The following is a 5,977-nucleotide window of genomic DNA, read 5'->3' on the forward strand; positions in this document are numbered from 1 at the left end:
TGTGTCTTGTTCTAAAGGCCAGGATTATGGACTAACTCAATCCTTTAGTTCTTAACACTTCCCTACCTCTTTCTCATCAATTTAAGTAGCAACTACGGTTTGAGGAGCAGTGGTTATGTTACATTTATTCTGTTAGGTAGATCTGACGTAACCTCTTTCCCCAGGCCCATTCGCTGCGGTGCCCCTAAAGGCGCATCACCCCAGGATAAGCCCTGCCCTAGCTGAGTCAGCCAATTATGCACATATTAGACAAAGATGGGGAGGGTGAGCCAGGGCCTCTGCTGAGGACAAGATTGTGGCACCAAGATTTGCTGCCTTTATTTGCATAAAGAAAGGAGTTGAGTTGTCCTGGAATGGGTCTGCACCCCTGCCCCTGCGCCTGCCCCATGCCTCAGCAGCCTGGTGCCCAGTGGCTCTAAGACCAGCTGTGACTTCACGTGCTTGCTAGTTCTTTGGTGATCCTGTCTGTCTGTTTCTTCCGCAAGATCCCTACTTGACTAAGAAGTGGCTAATATGCTCATGTACTCCAACAGCAGGTAGCCAAGATTTGGGTGGCATTGAGCAGCTGCCCTGAGATCTGGATCTGGTATCCTGAACGGAAAGACCTAGGGGAGCCAAGGAGGCAGTGATCTGCCCACAGGCACGATTGTCTGAAGGCCGGAGCCTGCTCCAGAACAGGATTTCTCTGGAGGCCTCCTTTGGCCCTCAGCACTCAGACCTTCAGTTTGTCTGTCTATAATCCGCTTATAAAAATCCCAATTCCGGAACTGCGCCTTCCCTCACGCTCCTGTGTTGCCCTGGTCATCTCCACAGCAGTAAGCTCTCACCACCCCTGCCCTTGTGGCACGTCACTCTGGGTTGGTGTTTTCCCTCTCAGTTTAACCATCCCTTCCGGCAGCTCCTCACCTGTTCGTTTGTGCTTTGACTCCTCCTGTTGCTTAAAACCCCAGTTGGACAACCTCTCCAGGGACTGAGCTTCTGAAGCACAGTGAGTGGATAATTAAATCTAATTGAGCAACTAGAAACACTGAATACCAAAAACTGGCCCAAACTGCAAGGAGACCCTGCCATTTGGGAAGAGAGTTGAACAAAGCCTTGGAAGTGGGAAACGTGGAGAGGGCGCTTCCGTCCAGCCTTCCTGTTGGCGCGGTAGCAGCACTGGGGCTCCCAAGGGATGAACCTGCTGCTTTCCAACTGTCCCGTCCCTCAGAGCCTCCTCTTCAGGAGTGGGTACCTGGATTCCGGGGTACGTGCAAGAACCTGTATTGTACCACGTGGAGGGGAGGCGGGACCGGGTTCTGAGGAGTCCTGCCGTCACCCTTGCCCAGGTACCTGCCGCCCAGCGAACTGTGCACCACAGCAGGCTTTGAGGAACCCTGGGGCTCTTCCCTGTCACAGCTAAGGATTCTTTTCTTTGTTATATTCATCCAAATATTTTTTAGTGCCATCTATGTCCCAGCTGGCTTTACAAACCTTGAGGATTAGGTGGAGGTGAGATGGTGAGTGGGAGCAGAACCAGAGGTACGGAGGCTCAGTGACCACCTGGACAGGGAGAAAGCCCTCCGGCCAGCTCCACCAGACCCGAGGGGCACGGAGTTAGCAGCGGAGGTGCAGACAGACTGGCAGAAGTGGTTCTCCCAGAGGTGACTCCTTGAAATCTGGCCTGCAGGGGCTCTGCCATAGCAAGAACAGGGCTCCCACTCAGCGACCTGACCGGGCTCGGGCAGGAGCAGGATGGTTCCTTCTCGGCTTACAGCAGTAATCCTTAATATTGGCGGGTTCCTAGATTCCTTTGGAAATACAAAGATAAAAATTGTGGACTTTCTCCCCAGGAAAATACATGTGCATAGATACTTTTGCACACCACTTGAAGGGTTCATGAATGCCCAGAAGTCCATTCTTGGTTCCTGAGTCTTAATCTCTCCCTTAGACATGGAGTCCGAACCTCCACCTCCTGGTGGAGACCAGGGCGCTTCCTGCTGAGAACAGGTGACAGCTCCCTCTTCAAGGAGGAAGGCTGCTCATCAGGGAAGGGAGTCCAGGCAGGAAGCTGCCAAGGAGTCATTCCTGGGCTTGTCCCCCAGACTGGTCCTGCTGAAACCAGAGGCTGATCCTGGGATGAAACTCCCAGAAACAGGAGTCTCCTCAGTCCCACCTCTGAGAGGAAAGCCCATCGTCGATCTGTGTCCAGACACAACTGGCCATCCCTTTCCTCCAACTTTCTTTCTGTTCCCTTCCCTGGGGTCAACTTGAGCGGGAAGGCTTCACAAAGAAGAGTACCCTAAACATAACCAATGTGTTGGGGAAGTGAGGAGCAGACATAGTTCTGGGATTTTTCTCCTCCCTCTGCATTGTTTTATTCTTGGGACGATGGCTACCCCTCATTTTTCAGATCCTGCTAGCAGCCTCACCTCAGAGTTCTCATGGTGGGAATGGACCTGTGGTCTCTCCCCGCACACCACCCTTTCTACTACCAGCCAGCCTGAGTTCTCCCATTCCAGGTGGGTTCTGGAAGGACACGGCCTCCCCTCCTTCCTGTCATTCCCGAGTTTCTGATCTCTCTACCTGCCAGGTTTCTGATCTACACAAAGAGGCATGTCCCAGCAGGACCTTGGGATGGGGGTCCTTCAGTCTGCCCATGCTGCCAATTGGCTTTAATTTCTCCCTCCAGCTACAGTCTGGACATCCTTTGGCTGTGCTCCCTTCTTTTGTCTGTGGCCCCTGTGTCCACAGCAGCAGCAGTGTTGGAAGGAATCCCCAGAGCTGACAAGTGATTCCGGGGGCTGCATCATGCACACATGCTCCCTGCCCTCCATAGCTTCAGGTGTGCAGGTAGGTCAATGGCTGGGAGAGTGGTGGGGCACTGGGAATATTGGGAATATTCTCTCTAGTCATGGAGAGGTGCACAAATTAAAGTAGATGGGCAAGAACCCAAAGTAATGCAGATTAGGAGCTAACCAGCCAGGCTTTCTGATTCTGCTGAGTGTCTGGCCCCCTCACACTCTTGAGTTGTCCCTCCAGCCTCATCTACCCAAACCAGGGAGGAGGAAAAAAGGCTCATGTGGGAGGCCCTTCCTTTCACATGGACACAGACTTCTGGAGAGCCTCTGGGCCCTTCTCTTAACCTGTTCACCTTTGGAAACAGTTCCCCTTGGAGAGGTGTTGATGGGAGAACTGCTGCTTGCTTGTGGTGTTGGGAGGGGAGGGAGCAACAGAGGGGCTGAGGCACCTGGTGGTAAGAAGCGGTGAAGGTAGGGGCACCTGGCTGGCTTAGTACCTAGAACATGTGACTGTTGATCTCAAGGTCGTGAGTTCGAATCCCATGTTAGGAGTAGAGATTACCTACAAAAGGAAAACAAAATTAGCAGGGGTGAGGGTAGAGAGAGACGTGGCCCCTACTGCCAAGCCTCACGTCAGCACCTTGGACCCCGAGCACTGTCCCGTTCGTGCAGCCCTCAGCTGGGTCCGTCGCGCTCTAGCTCCTGTAGCACCTGGGCAGCAGTCTGTGGCCAGCAGTAGCTGTCCTCAGCCTGGGGACCCCAGCCCTTCCCGGACTCCGACCAACCCTCACTCATGACTGTTGCTGGACCCTGGGACTGCCCCTCCTTTTCTCTGACCTCATGACCTCTTTCACTTGACCTTTCCTTGACCTGGGACCCTTCAGCTGGTTGCTCCCTGCAGTGGTCCCCTCTCTCCTCCTCCTCCTCTCCTGCTGGTCTTAACTGGTAGCCCGGAACCTGGGGTGAAGTCAGCTGACCCCTGCTCCTGTCCAGGAGGAGAGAGCCTCCTGATGCCTTCACCCCATGGAAATGGGGCCACAGTGTTCAAACCTGTCCACAGATACGCACAGATTGTCCTGCTTCAGAGAGATGTGCTACCAGGGAGGCAAAGTTCTCCAAACAGCAGAGCACGGGGAGCATGGCTGCGAGGTGAGGGGCCGGGTGGGGCTGCTGCTGACCCTGCGTGCAGTAAGGTCCTGGGAGAGAGATGCTGACAGGTGGAAGAGGAGTCAGTGGTTGGGGTTGGGGCAGATGGTTGAGCTTGGTCAGAACTGGCCATCCCTGCTCCTCCCAGACTCTGGGCACTCTCTTCCAGCTGATTCGACTCAATGCTGCCCACTACACGGCCCAGTGCAGCCTCACTTACAACAGGGGAAATGAAACCAGTCCCAGTCCTTGCCTGTGGGCCAACAACTGGGCCGCTAGCCCAGGCCCTTGCTCTCTGCAGGGCTGCAGTGGCAGCCCGCTCTCTCTGCTTGGCACTTAGTGAGCCGGCCTCTGCTGAGCAGGCCCACCAGCCTGGGGCCAGAGCCCCTCCTCCATTGCCCTGACTCTCACTCCTCCCATTGGCCCCGTGAGCTCTGAGCCCCACCCCACCGCTCCCAAGCCCCAGCCTTGCCCACCCACTAGCCCCCAACTCTGAACCCCACTCTTTGAAAGGCCCTCAAGTCTGAGGTCAGTTTTCACCAATCCTCAGCCTCTAGCAACACCCTAATCTCTGAGCCTGGTCAGGCTGACCCTTACCTTTGAGATCTACTCTTCTCATCACTCCCCAAGTCTGAGATTTGTACCTTTGGTTCCCTACCCCCTCCAGATTCCCCCTCCCCCCACTTCCCCCTCTCCACACCAGCACTTCCCTCCCCACAAAACAGTGCTGGTCCAGGGTGGCAGCACAGTGGGGAGTTTCAGGTTGTGATTGCCCCACCCCCCACACGAACCATTTGGGGTGGAGAGCTGGGACTTTGCAGAGGGTTACCACCCCACCCCACTCCCTGCAGCAGACCGACCGTTACTGCACTTCCCCAGGCAGCCCTGCTTGGCTCCCAGGCCTAGGCCACCTGACCATCCTAGAGGACAAGCTGCTTCCTGCTACACTCCTGGTGACCCCCAAGAGGAACGTGGCTCCTTCACACCTGCCTGTTCTGGGAGGCAGAGGCAGGGACAGAGTGGGGGCTCGGACCAGCGGACCAGCAGACAGATGGACAGACATGTGAGGCTCCAGCCCCGCTTCTGTGCAGCATTCACTCCCTGTTCAGCCTGAACAGAGTTCCCTGCCCCTCAGCCTGCCCTCCACTTTCTCTTGCAGGGGAAAATCTGTGCCACCTTCTCCTGCCAAGGTAGTGACTGCTCAAAGGGCAGAAAGCTGTGACCATGTGCCCCAAGGGCTTGGACTTCTGTGAGGTGAGCCCTGGGACTGCTCCAAAGATTGCATTGCTGTCCTTCCGCAGAACTGCATGCCTTTCTCCTCGCGCCTGCACAGAGCGGGTCAGCAGCCAGATCTGGCTGGAGCTAGAGCTGCTGGGGGCCAGGCTGCCCGGGGTCCAGCAAGCTTGACCCTCTCAGCTCTGCGTTATACCAAATCCAGGGCAGCAGCTGGGATTTTCCAAGTCTCCATGACATGCTTCCTTGTTTCTGGTCACCCTGTATGTTCTCTGGGGACTGGCCGGCTGACCTCGTGGGGAGGGAGCTGCGGGTCCAGGGAAGTTCAGCTCAGCCCTAGGCCCACTTAACACTTTCTGCCTCCGTGAGTGGGGGGCAGGGGCAAGTGGAGTACGAATGGTCCCATCTCTTCTTGCAGCTGAACTTGTCCAGCTCAGGCTATGCTGCGGGCTGCAGCCAGGCCTGCATGGCAGGGACCCCCGGGGGTCCCAGGGCTGTGGCTCAGCCCTGCTGCCAGGAGTGCCGCCAAGCCTCAGCCTCAGGCAACGGCCTCCAGCTTCACTAGGAATCTTCACCAGGAGCCCCCTGCTCTGGGCCATGGCTGGGACCATGCTCCTGCTCCTCCACTCTGCCCTGCTCCCTTCCCACTCCCCTAGCTGGACCCAGCAGAACCAGGGAGCTGCAAGGTCCTGCAAGCCCCCAGTCCCACCCCGGCTCTGATTCCTGCAGCTGTATCTTCAGTGAAAAGGATTTGTCAAGTCCACAGCCTGGGTTCCAGGATCCTTACTTCTCCCTCCCAGGGCCTGGGCCTGAACTTG

This window comes from Halichoerus grypus, chromosome 5 (assembly GCF_964656455.1).
Source record: "Halichoerus grypus chromosome 5, mHalGry1.hap1.1, whole genome shotgun sequence".
Taxonomy (NCBI): Eukaryota; Metazoa; Chordata; class Mammalia; order Carnivora; family Phocidae; genus Halichoerus; species Halichoerus grypus.